Here is a 12,256-nt window from a genome sequence, read left to right as displayed (position 1 = left end):
CTCCCGCCCTTCCCCCACTCCCGGCGTGACTCATGACTCATACCTCATGCCCTCATGCTCCATCCCCCGCTCAGCCACAGGTGGGAGGGAGTTGTTGACATCATGAGTCACGGGATGGCAGGGTGGTTCTTCCTCTTCGCAGAAGAGGGGGAGGGATGTCTCCATTGTTCGTTCCCTAACTATTAAATCGATCCGCAGCGCATCTAATCAATTTCTGAACATTTAAACAATGAAAGGTGAGCTATCTAGGGAACAAGCACTGATCGACATAGCTGACTAAAGGAACCTGTATGTTGTGTGCAATCTAATTCCAAATTCGTAACACTACCCCCTCCCCTTTTTACAGACTCGTCCCGAGTCGTCAATTTTTCATGTGGCCAGCATGTGTGAGTTTTCCCCTAGTGCGTTCTACCTTCGGATCCCTGAGTGCGACATTTCTTTATACGTGTCCCAAAAATAAATAACCTAATGCGTTGCGTAATTAACTTAACAAACTCTCAGACTCATTCGGACAACTTAACTAAAATTGCCGGCACTAAAACAAACATGCAGGTGAGGTTCCACGTATTTACAATTTTCACTCAACTTATCCATTACTTAACCATGGCCCAGGACCTGTGATCTGTGAAAGGGAAAAGGTAAAAGTCATTACAGAGTCATTGGTGCAGGGGAGTGGATGGAGATAGTCGCAAAACACAAATGAGCATGATGGATGCACGGGCTGCCTGCAGGGCAGTCTTTGCAAAACTGGATGGTCCTGGCGCACATGGTGATGGATGGACACAAGGGAAAACACAAACAAGGGCTAGCAGGCATGGCTGCCTCATGGCAGAGGCAGGTAAACGAGGCATGGCAAGGCAAGTCCATGCAGAACAGGCAGCTGCAGCACAACAGGCCGGCAGGTGAAGCTGGCTGTCCTCTGGTGTTGTTCCATCAGGTACGGAGGGAGTGCGGTGGTGCCGGCCGCTTTGAAGGCGGGCTCGGACCTAGCCTACTGTCTCCCCCCACTCTATCGCCTTTGCCTGTCTCTGTCCATACCCACTCCCTTAATTTGCCACACAACACAACAAAATTTATCCCCTCTTTATTTTTAGTTTCCTTTTATAATCGTCTCCCTAACCCCCTTTATCGTCTCTGTCCTTCTAACCTATCCTGTCAACCTAGCCTACTCCCAACCCCTACGTTCCCTCTCTGGAGGGGAATTGGGAGAGACTAGCGTCCTGTCTCGAGGCCCAACAAAGCCTCAGAATGGCCTCCTCAGAGTTCAGCGATCTCCCAAGGTGAGTCCAGCAGCCTACAACGAGCAAAAGGATGGATGGTGCGAAGGGGTACATCTCCTATCTACCCAAACATTCATTAACCTGAAACTACCCTGGGGCTTTCAAAAAAACGCCTCACACTATTTAACTATCAGTTCTAAAAACCATGATTCCCATCGCCTGTGTTGGTGTCCATTATAAATTTGGGCCTTGGCCTCAAATTTTCATTCGTGCCCTCGCACAATTTCCTGGCTGTGCAGCGTGGCTCAACTGGCAGGAACTCCCCCTCTGCCGAACTCTAACCATGGCACCCCCAGGCCAGCAGGCTGCGTCCGAGCCGAGCTGCTCCCGACAAGGCGGGGGGGTTGCCCTCTCTGGCATTGCCCCCCTCCGATGCCCATGTGGCGTGTTGATGCCCCGGGTCCCTTTCCAAGGGTCGCCCGTGCCCACTACACTGCCCCCATGGCATTCTGGCGCTACGGGTCCCGTTTCCGACGGGTCGCCCGTACCCACTACACTATCCCGGCCCCTCTTGGGCCCTTGGCCTATTCTGGCCGACTAGTCTGGTGCCCGGGGTGCCCACTAAACAAAACTCACCTTTCCACAGCCACGCTCCCAGCCGGTGCATGAACTCTTGCACCCCTCCAAATGGGTTTCGTGCCTTCTCTCAACACCAACAAAAACGACCTCCTGTTAGTAAATTTGAATAACCCACTAGCTAACATTAAACTGACCCCGGGGTCTCTTGGGTGGGAATCATTCCCCCCCCCCAATCAGTCATCGCACCATGCATACCACATTCGCTCCACTCGCACACTTTGGCCCACTCTCCCACACTCATTCCTCACGCACTTTCCATTTCACAACTCACACCAACACTCTATACTGCCATCCTTCTTAATTAAATCCCTGAACTAACTCGTGCTCCCTAGTCATCCCTTATTCTCATGCACATTCCATTTACTCTTCGTAGCTAAGCTACGTCCCCTCTACACATTTACAGAATGTCCATGTCTCCGAAAATCAAAAAAAAATTCCCATTTCCTTAATCTAAACTGAAATCCCTGTAACTAATCCATTCCACGGGCTCCATGAGGAACAACCCATGTCCCCATGAAGCCGGTCTAACTATCGCTAACCCATCCCCCAAACTAGTAGTTCCTGTTCCCCCTGACAGGGGGGTCTTCTTCCCCTTGCCCAGGGAATCCTGTTCACCCGAAGCAAGGCTTGCTTTTTTTTTATGCGTGCACCAGCGCGGCAACTCGCAACCTGTGCTCCTTTCCCCGTGACGTCATGGCAGCTGTTCACGCATCTCGTCCCTCCTCGGACGGTACCATCTGGCAGGGATTTCCCTTCTGCCGGATTCCAACCCTGCAGCCACGACGTCACCCTGCGCATCAAAAACAAACCTCGCGTTTCGAGGGGTTCCCCACGCGAACACATGTGCTCTGCTCGTCGGAGCATCACACACATGCTCGCCTGGAGAACCCATCCGGTCCAAATCCATTATCCAGCCTATCTTCTGTCCGTCCGTGGGATCGGCTAATCCACCGCTGGTGTTTACGGACCGGGCTTCACTCCCGCAGGCGCGCACGTGGCGGCCTTGTGCGTGGCACGGCACGGACCCCGCACGTGCTGCCGTGCAAACCCGGCACAGTCCCCAAAACAGCTACGGCCGCTACTCGGCCTTTGTCCACCGTCATGCACCGTCGTCATCGCACTCTCGCGCACAAACTCCCCCGTGCCACGACGCTCACACACCTCACCATGACACTCACACCGGCACATGTGGTTGCATGTTCCCGCATGCCAGCCGCCATCTCCCTCACATACAGCGACCTCACACACACGGTCCCTCTCACACACGGCCGTGCACTCACGCATGCCCTTTCACTCGCACACGGTGTTCCACTCACATAAGCCTTTTCACTCAAGCTCGCTATTTCACTTGCACACGCTGTCTGTTCCACACAACGCCTTTCACCCACGCTATGCGCGCGTTTCAGCACACATTTCACCACACTTGTGAACACACGCACCGGGACAATCGCACTGGGGATTAGCGCCACCACAAGGGTTCCCGGGGCCTTCATACCCCTCAAGCTTCGTGTGCACCCGTCAACAGCACTCGCCCCCTCAACCTCGCAAAGCTCGACCGGACCCACCTGGTCGTGATCCGCCTCAAGGGGGCATATTCCCTCCCCTCGTTCCTGAAGGAGGCTATCCAGCTGCTTGCACCAGGTCACGAGACATTCCCCGAGCTCCCCCTCATCGTCCTCCACTACCTCCATGTGTGTGTGCTCGTCTATCACCCCGTCTATATCGTGTAGTCTCTCCACTACCGTTTCTACATCCCGTGTCTGTTATTTCTTTTATCATTTCCGTCGTCTCCACGTGTCTCTTACACGTCTCCCGGATTATTTTGTCCTCCACCGCTGGGCCGATACAATTCACACTCCCCCTCAGCTCGCTCGCTCCAGCACGTGGCGCCGCCATTTTGTAATCCATCAGCCGCCTCCCCTCTCTCCATGCCTGCCTGTCTGCATTCATCACGTCCACCCTGGCATTCATGCTTTCCACAGATTGCCCCATAAACTCCATGCGGCCTCCCATGTTTTGCGCATTCGCCCTCATTTCGTTCATATCCTCCATCAATCATCCCATCACCTCCAACATCTGGTCCGTGCTCGAAACCACACGTGGGGGGATGGTCAACCTGCATGGCGCTATCGTCCTGGACCATGGATTCTACGTTAAAAAATATTCCTAATCCCTCCTGCGCCTGTTCGCTTTGAGCTGCCATGTTGCGTACGGAAATAATTTTAAAAGCTCGGAATTTGATGGAACCGGAGGGTCGCCTCGCACACCCTTGATCCGGCTCCGTTAATTTGGTTTGGTGTGAAGGCGGGAGAGTTTGCATCCCACTCCTCAACACCAGTGTTGTAGATTTCCCACCCCGTCGGCGTGCGAACGACCGTGTCTAACCAATAGCGGTCGCTTCGCCCACCGAACGGACAATCCAGCATACCTGCCAACCTTTTTTGAAGGAAAAGCGGTAGGCTGGCGTCGCACGCGTCCCCAGGGGGATCCAGGGGCATGCCCTGGACCAGGCATGTCCAGGTCCAGGGAATTTTTCAAAAAAAATGAAGCAAAATGGTGCAATCTCCTGCATTTTGAGACCACAGTTAGCTGAAATATATCAACATATTTTTAGAGTGAAAAAGAGAAAACTTAACATGGTTGATCTACTCACCAATCTTTATTTTTCGAAGACATCATGATCATCAGTCACGTTTCCATAAATTACTGACTGTCCAAGCTCCACATGTATGTGCCCATACGTGTACACAAGAGTTTACATAAACTCACTGATACATCTTTATGAATGAAATGACTGGCCACTGTGATTTCATAGCATATTTACAGTTTACCTCACGCGAAGCCTTGATACACTTGAACTCTGTTGTCCAACTTGGCTTAAACTCGTTGACCCAGCGTGGTGGTGGTTTTTTCTTTTCTGCTGTTTGCATTGTTGTCGTGCACTGAAGCGATGAGTCCTCTCTGTTAACTGCAGTCTTTGATCATGAATGGAAAATGCCAATGGCGCGTTGTCTGGAAATGAATGCCCGCTGTTTCCTGTCATCCCATTTGATTGGTCATGCTTAGTTTGGAAGCAATAACCAATCGCTGACGAGATAAAAAAATCAAGGTCAGGCACGAGTTTTGTAAAATGTAGAAACAGCCGCGTGTAATAGGATCTTGGCAGTGAGAAACGAACGCAAAACTGAAAAAACACAACTATTTTTTTTTTCCAATAACAATTTCCAAATGCGGTATGTCTGACTAATAAAATCGGTAGGCATTGGGAGCTATAGAAAATCGGTAGGGTTGGTAGGTATGATCCAGTTGCGGATTTCCGGATCAATGCCGGAAACCAGCCACGGGTGTGTTTTTAACCACACCACAACCTTGTCCGCACTCCACCCGAGCTACAGGGTCCGATCGCCAAATCTTCGATTTACCTAATTATTCGCGCGGGTATGTTACCGAGAGATTGCACCTCAACGGGACTGCTTGGAAACGAGCGGCTTAAGCAGCTCGCTTCCTTTTGGGATAACCGAGCAGGGTATTATCGCGCAGTCCCGTTGGACCCGATCACTTTACCGGCTATTTAAAAACCAACTATATTCCAAGTGCAAGATGGGGCAGTTCAATGAGGGAATGGACGCAACGAACAGGTTTACATTCACACAAGGACATTTATTATAATAAAGCACGTATGCAATTAAAGAAGGCAAAACACGAATGCAATTATATAAGCAACAAAAGCACAACAAAAGAACTACGACCGTCTATACGAAATGCAATGCAAACATTTACAGCACACAAAGCACTTAACAATTTCCTACTTATTAGACGGGCCCACGGACACACGTACGCACACACACACACACACCCAAGAAATGGTGGCAGAGGCCTTTAATAACGAGCTCCAGCTCGGAGGACAGGTGAGCTGAAACCCAGAGCCTATCTCAAACCTCTCCACCTTGTGTGGTCTTCAAGTTGTTCGGACCCGGGCTCCAACGAGAGCGAGCTGGATCCAATCGCCGTGAGCTGCGATCCTTCCCGAGCTCCCGCGAATCCTCCCGTGCTTCTCAACACGTGCTGGTGAGACGAGGCGCCGATCCTTCCCGTCGATGCGTCGCTTCCCCGAGGAACCACCTCCACGAAGAGGTCGATGAGTCACACCAGGCCGGGAACCAAAATGGAGAACAAAGAGCTCCACGAACCAAGAAGAAGAAGCCACCACTCGCAGCTCGAGCCGAGCAACCGGCTTAACTTTCTTCCAAACAGGGCAGCTTGAAGCAAAAATCTCTTCCGAGCCAAGCAGAAGCCGAAGCTCACGGAACCATCAAAGCAAAAAGCCTCCAAAAAGCCTCCTCCCGAGCCAGGCCTCAGCTGAAGCTCACTGAGCCAGCCGAAGCAAAAAGCTTCCGAAGGCCTCAACCCTAACCCAAGCCAAACAGGACCCGAAGGTCTGCTGAACGACTCCCCTCAACTCCCTTCTCCAACTCTGCCCCCGAATAAAATAAAAGATCTCCTTTTATCCTTCTCCCACCCTTCCCCCGCTCCCGGCGTGACTCATGACTCATGCCCTCGTGCTCCATCCCCCGCTCAGCCACGGGTGGGAGGGAGTTGTTGACATCATGAGTCACGGGACAGCAGGGTGGTTCTTCCTCTTCACAGAAGAGGGGGAGAGATGTCTCCATTGTTCGTTCCCTAACTATTAAATTGATCCGCAGCGCATCTAATAGATTTCTGAACATTTAAACAATGAAAGGTGAGCTATCTCGGGAACAAGCACTTATCGACATAGCTGACTAAAGGAACCTGTATGTTGTGTGCAATCGAATTCCAAATTCGTAACAATATATTATGCTTTGTGAACAACAACACACACACACACACACACACACACACACACACACACACACACACACACACACACACACACACACACACACACACACACACACACACACACACACACACACACACACACACACACACACACACACACACACACACACACACACTTGGCCAATATTGACAATTTTTGGGAATCAGCAGGTTTGTGTCAGTGTGATTACTGACGACAGTACGTACTATATACAACCCAGAAATCTTGAGTGGCTTTCAACGAAAAACAATGTTACATTTGTAGAGATGTTTCAGGGAGATGTTCACAAACATCAATCTTTATAAACAGCTGCGTGTGATGGGTGGAGAAAAATTTGGCTCGGTAATTTAGGAAATATATCAATACAGCAAAGGGCTCCAGAAATCGGGCGTTATCAAATATATTTTGCTTTGAAACTCAAAAAGAGAAATATATAACCTTTGTAAAGCAAATCCAATAACCAAATGCTTTAGAAACAGGCGTGAGGACAAACGAAAACCTGATAAAACCTCCATAAGATATGGGATGAAATTTTGCCACCACAGCACCCATAACAGGCATGGCATGTCCATACACCCACGGAGAGTCCGTTCAGATCCAAATCTATCCATATGTACCATGTCCGTGTGTACTGTATCTGCACCTCTCCCTTGTAGTAACTGCTGTCTGTGCATCCCGATCGGGACAGGAACTGCACCACTATCAACTGACATGAACTGTGCAGCTCAGTTAGTGGCTTAAGCACTCAAGCAGGCATTCCAACGGAGTGCCTGGCCTGGCAAGCAATTACCAATTTCTATCGATACAACTATGTACCCAGAAACGCTCATGCAACATCTGAATTGGACAAATAAACACATTTTTTAAGAGTCAGAACTGCTGATACTTTCAAATCTGGAGCTTACATTTTATAATTCTGCTTAGTTTGACATTCTCTCAGTTATTCATATGCGCAAATGAAATAAAGTCATGAACCCTGGTGTCGCCAGGCGTTTATTAGCACTGCAATATACCTAGCGATTCGTAGCTATGATGAACAGGCATTCAATATGAGTGAGGAAAGTAAAAAAGAAAAACTTTATCGTTTAGAAATCATTGCGGCCTGTTCCAAGTCAAAGCATGGTTGAGCAGGCCAAAAAACATCGCAGCTTCAGACCCCAGCGAGGTTACCCAGGAAACACCTTAAGACCCAGAGAGCGAGGTGGCTGAGGATCACCTGATGAAGGATATAATTAAATAATGCCATTAATGATCTTCAAAAGGAGTGTTTTAATTAACCCAAACACCCAATTTTCACTCTTGCACTTCTTTAGAGTTTTCTTCGTATGCATGCAAAGTTTCAGGCTGCTAGGTTTCATGGTTTTGGAGTTATGGAGGAGACACACACACACACACACTTTTATTCATAACTGATGAAATAAAACTAAACACTGTTATAGTTGAAGGAGGTTACATGTCAGGAACACCTGCAAAAAACATGTACAAATCAAAACTCACTGGTTGTAACAGTATTCAGCCCCTAAGGTCAGTACTTGGTGGAAACACCTTTGCAGCAATGATTGCTACGAGTCTTTTTGGGAAGGTCTCCACCAGTTTTGTGCAGTGAGATGGTGAACTCTTTGCCCATTCTTCATATGAAAATTGCTCCAGTTCTGCCAAGTTGGATGGGGATCGTCGATGGACTGCAATCTTCAAGTCTCACCATAAATGATCAATTGGGTTCAAGTCAGGACTTTCACTGTGCCACTCAAGAACATTTATTTTCTTCTTTTTCAGGCACTCCAATGTGGCTTTCGCTTTGTGCTTTGAATCATTGTTCTGCTGAAATGTGAATCTCCGAACCAGTTTCAGATTTATGGCTGACTCAAGCAGATTCCAAGGATTCTCCTGTACTTTGCACCGTCTATTGTCCCTTCTATCATAACAAGCTTGCAAGTCCCTGCTGATGAAAAGCATCCCTGTAACATGATGCTGCCACCACCATGCTTGACAGTAGGGATGGTGTTGACTGGGTGTTGTGCAGTGTTAGGCTTACGCCAGATGTAAGATGTGGAATTTAGACGAAAAAGGTCAATTTTTGTCTCGTTTGACCACAAAACCTTTCTCCACATGCCTACAGTATCATTAAGATGCTTTTTTGCATACTCTATATGAACTTTTAATGCGTCTTTTGACACCTGCCTTGAGAGGCCAGCTTTGTGAAGGGAACGGGATATTGTTGATTGATGAACAGTTCATTCTGAGTGGTACGTAGCCATGCTACAAAACCTCTTGCTTCCCAAGTTAGAAGCAATTGATGTTGATCTCAACAACCTCCACTTCCAAAAAGATGGAGCCACAGCACACACTGCTCGACGCAGTATGGACGTGGTCAGCAATCTCTTCCATCAGGTTATTTCATGTTTTGGAGCCATCCCCTGGCCAGCACGTTCCCCTGACCTCACAGTCCCAGAGTTCTTCTTATGGGGATATCTCAAAGAACATGTATACAGGAATCATTCACACACAACACAGGAGCTGAAATGTGCAAATTAAGCTGAAATAGCTGTCATCAATCAAGATCAAAATCTGTTGCACCGAGTCTTTGAAAATTTTGTGGAGCGTCTAAGTCTCTAAAACAATGCGCTGCAACTGGTGGAGGCCACCTTCCTGATGTGATCTTCCATCTATACAAATAAAAGGTAATGAGTGTGTGTGTGTGTGTGTGTGTGTGTGTGTGTGTGTGTGTGTGTGTGTGTGTGTGTGTGTGTGTGTGTGTTCATAAAGTATAACATAGTACTGCCTTTGGTAACTCCCCCTCCCCTCTCATCTTCCCCCCCCCATCTCTCTCTCTCTCTCTCTCTCTCTCTCTCTCTCTCTCTCTCTCTCTCTCTCTCTCTCTCTCTCTCTCTCTCTCTCTCTCTCTCTCTCTCTCTCTCTCTCTCTCTCTCTCTCTCTCTCTCTCTCTCTCTCTCTCTCTCTCTCTCTCTGTCCCTCCTTGCTCCCCTCTCCTAATAAAGTGCAGCACTCTCCTTCCACACCTCTCTTTCTCTCCCTTCCCGTTCCCCTTCCCTCTATCTCTCTATCTTACCCCCCCTCCTTGAGTGTATAGCGATATGTAGTGAGGCATCATTCCCCCCCCACGCTCTCCCCTCCTTCCATGCCCCAGCCATCCTATCCCCCAACTCCAAAACCCCCTTTTTCTCCCACCTCAACCCCCTATACTACTCTCCTCTCCTCGCTCCCCCTTCCTCACACAACCCCCCTCTCGCTCTGTCTCTCTCTCTCTCTCTCTCTCTCTCTCTCTCTCTCTCTCTCTCTCTCTCTCTCTCTCTCTCTCTCTCTCTCTCTCTCTCTCTGCCTGCCTCTCTCTCTCTCTCTGCCTGCCTCTCTCTCTCTCTCTCTCTGCCTGCCTCTCTCTCTCTCTCTCTGCCTGCCTCTCTCTCTCTCTCTCTCTCTCTCTCTGCCTGCCTCTCTCTCTCTCTCTCTCTGCCTGCCTCTCTCTCTCTCTCTCTGCCTGCCTCTCTCTCTCTCTGCCTGCCTCTCTCTCTCTCTCTGCCTGCCTGCCTCTCTCTCTCTCTCTCTCTCTCTCTCTCTCTCTCTCTCTCTCTCTCTCTGCCTCTCTCTCTGCCTGCCCCTCTCTCTCTCTCTCTCTCTCTCTCTCTCTCTCTCTCTCTCTGCCTCTCTCTCTCTCTCTCTCTCTCTCTGCCTGCCTCTCTCTCTCTCTCTGCCTGCCTCTCTCTCTCTCTCTCTCTCTCTCTCTCTCTCTCTCTCTCTCTCTCTCTGCCTGCCTCTCTCTCTCTCTCTCTCTGCCTGCCTCTCTCTCTCTCTCTCTCTCTCTCTCTCTCTCTCTCTCTCTCTGCCTGCCTCTCTCTCTCTCTCTCTGCCTGCCTCTCTCTCTCTCTCTCTGCCTGCCTCTCTCTCTCTCTCTCTGCCTGCCTCTCTCTCTCTCTCTGCCTGCCTCTCTCTCTCTCTCTGCCTGCCTCTCTCTCTCTCTGCCTGCCTCTCTCTCTCTCTCTCTCTCTCTCTCTCTCTCTCTCTCTCTCTCTCTCTCTCTCTCTCTCTCTGCCTGCCTCTCTCTCTCTCTCTGCCTGCCTCTCTCTCTCTCTCTGCCTGCCTCTCTCTCTCTCTCTGCCTGCCTCTCTCTCTCTCTCTCTCTCTCTCTCTCTCTCTCTCTCTCTCTCTCTCTCTCTCTCTCTCTCTCTCTCTCTCTCTCTCTCTGCCTGCCTCTCTCTCTCTCTTTCTCTGCCTCTCTCTCTCTCTCTCTCTCTCTCTCTCTCTCTCTCTCTCTCTCTCTCTCTCTCTCTCTCTCTCTCTCTCTCTCTCTCTCTCTCTCTCTCTCTCTGCCTGCCTCTCTCTCTCTGCCTGCCTCTCTCTCTCTGCCTGCCTCTCTCTCTCTCTGCCTGCCTCTCTCTCTCTCTGCCTGCCTCTCTCTCTCTCTCTGCCTGCCTCTCTCTCTCTCTCTCCCTCCCTCTCTCCCTCCCCTCCCCCATCTTCTAGGATTCCCGTCAGCGAAGCAATCGGTGGTATTTGCTAGCTCCAAAATAAAAAGAACAACAATTTGTGTTTCCTGAACTATTGTAAGTATCTCTCATTCTTAGAGGTATTTGAATGTTCCACCAGGTGTAATAGTTACAGTACGTGTGCAAGCCCGCCCTCTGATGGACATTTACAGGCATGCTTGCTCACCCAATTCACTCCTCTCTCTTTCTGTTGCTGTTCCTTTCTTGACCAGAATCCTTGAGTGTCAGTTTCTCCTTTTTAAGTACTCACTGAGAAAATTAATGAAAACCATTACCAACAAATAGATACTGTCTAGGAATCCACACACATTGACTTGCATTGTACCACACTCGAGATGATAAGACATCCTTGACAAAACATGATAGCTTTATGCGAGTCTTGACATCACGTGACCAGAATATAACATCTGAACATAACAGGCTTTAATTTGATAATAATATCACGATTCTCAGGTGAGCATCAGGGAGCACACCATAAAAATGGGCACATGAAGTCCTGAACACAGCCCACCTGAAGTCCTGAACACAGCCCACCTGAAGTCCTGAACACAGCCCACCTGAAGTCCTGAACACAGCCCACCTGAAGTCCTGAACACAGCCCACCTGAAGTCCTGAACACAGCCCACCTGAAGTCCTGAACACAGCCCACCTGAAGTCCTGAACACAGCCAACCTGAAGTCCTGAACATGCCCCAGCTGAGGTCCTGAACACGGTCCAGCTGAGGTCCTGAACATGGCCCACCTGAAGTCCTGAACATGGCCCACTTTACCCTGTGGATGCAAGCAGATAAGTGTATTGCTGTCTCTCTCCCCTGGTGTGAGGAGATGCACATGGCAACTAGAACAATGGCACTTGGAAGAGTGTATAACTCCGCCGGGCTGAATAGTTTACATTTTGTATCCGACTCAGAGGCCGGATCTGGATCTGGCACGAAACCAAAATCTCATCGTCTTGTTCTCGTCACCTAAAGGCCCAGTCACACCTTGACGATTTAGCCAGCAATGGCAATGTATAAAAATGTATGTAAAACGTTG

At 49.4% G+C, this 12,256-nt stretch overlaps 1 protein-coding gene across 1 annotated transcript in view; it reads right to left on the bottom strand.

Annotated features, from left to right (window-relative positions):
• Positions 1 to 4,942, bottom strand: part of LOC147027931 (transmembrane glycoprotein NMB-like) — a 37,894-nt gene extending 32,952 nt beyond the window's left edge. The window contains exon 1 of the mRNA XM_085877778.1: positions 4,691 to 4,942. The gene's annotated coding sequence lies outside the window, so the exon portion shown is untranslated. The remainder of the gene's footprint in view (positions 1 to 4,690) is intronic.
• Between the last annotated feature and the right edge of the window lie 7,314 nt (positions 4,943 to 12,256).

Source organism: Eptatretus burgeri, chromosome 4, assembly GCF_056783735.1.
Source record: "Eptatretus burgeri isolate ZD-2024b chromosome 4, Ebu_testis_v1, whole genome shotgun sequence".
In the NCBI taxonomy this organism is placed as follows: Eukaryota; Metazoa; Chordata; class Myxini; order Myxiniformes; family Myxinidae; genus Eptatretus; species Eptatretus burgeri.
The sequence above is the reverse complement of the archived record's forward strand: the minus strand, read 5'-3'. Positions and strand labels throughout refer to the sequence as shown.